Genomic DNA, 1,443 nt, shown 5'->3' with positions numbered 1-1,443 from the left:
GAGGTAGATACACTCCTTGGAGAGAACAATCATGGGAGAAAGAAGGGCTGCTTATGCACAGGGAGACAGCTCAGGGGGCAGGAGGGCATGGAGGGATGAACACAGGGAAGAGCTAACTATAGGGAGGAAGTAAGAGGGGAGCTGTTGCATTGTGGTAAATTGTGGTCAATGTCATGAGACAAAGTGTATGTGAACTGCAATATGGAAAGTGAATTTGCTGTGTAAATTTTCACCCAAATCAATTGAAAAAAAAAAAAAAGATCTACAGCCTTGGAAGCCCTATAGGATGGTTCTTCTCTGTCCTATGTGTAGTCACTATGAGTTGGAATCGACTTATGGCAGTGGATTTAATCTATCCTACAAAAGAGACTGTTGCCAACCGCTTTTCACAATTGCTAACAGAGGTTGTGACTTTTTCAGTTACCTTGTTTTCTGCCGAAGTATGAACAGCCAAAGGGGAACAGCAATAGAGAAAAGCAAGACCAAACCAACCACTCTCTTAAATGTAGAACTGTTGCTGGGTGCCTTCACAGTTGGTTCTGCTGCATAGCGACCTCCTGTACAACAGGAGGAAACACTGCCTAGTCCTTCACCATCCTCACAATCATTGCTGTGTTTGAACCCATTGTTGCAGCCACTGTGTCAATCTATCTCGTTGAGGGTCTTCCTCTTTTTCGCTGACTCTCTACCAAGCACAATGTCCTCTAGGGACTTGTCCCTCCTGATACATGTCCAAGGTACACGAGACAATAAGGAAGATGAAGAATTGATGCCTTTAAATTTTTGGCGAGGAATACTGAATATACCATGGACTGCCAGAAGAACCAACAAATCTTGGAAGAAGTACAGCCAGGATGCTCCTTAAAAGCGAGGACAGCGCGACTGTCTCACATACTTTGGATATATTATCAGGAGGGACCAATCTGTAGAGAAGGACACCATGCTTGCAAAATACAGGGTCAGCAAAAAAGAGGAAGACCCTCAACTAGATGGACTGACACAGTAGCTGCAATAATGGACTCAAACAGCAACAACTGAGATGAAGGCCCAGGCCCAGGCAATTTTGTTCTGTTGTACATAAAGGTGCTGTGAACAGGAAATGACTCAATGGCACCTAACAACAACAACAACAGAGTTAAATCTCGAACAGAGATACTGGAGTTATAGCAATGCTTGGAAAAGAGCATTCCCAGAGCAGTTCTGGCCCTGCCAAAATGGAGATAATTTATAAGCACCTTTTTAACATTCTTGGCATCCTGTTAACACAGCAGAATGGCTTATAGCTGGAGTAAGGGGCACAGCCTAGAGTAAGATCTACTTTAGGATCTGCTGCAATAGAGTCTAAAATTAAGTTCTGACAAGATCCACAAGGGAGGCAGGTTGGAGGTTGAGTGCCACCAATTTATAGAGGCTTTGGGAGCTCTGGTGGCATAGTGCCTAAGG

The sequence above is a fragment of the Orycteropus afer genome, unplaced genomic scaffold, assembly GCF_000298275.1.
Source record: "Orycteropus afer afer isolate SDZICR_OR568_19922 unplaced genomic scaffold, OryAfe1.0 scaffold00006, whole genome shotgun sequence".
Lineage (NCBI taxonomy): Eukaryota > Metazoa > Chordata > Mammalia > Tubulidentata > Orycteropodidae > Orycteropus > Orycteropus afer.
The sequence above is the reverse complement of the archived record's forward strand: the minus strand, read 5'-3'. Positions refer to the sequence as shown.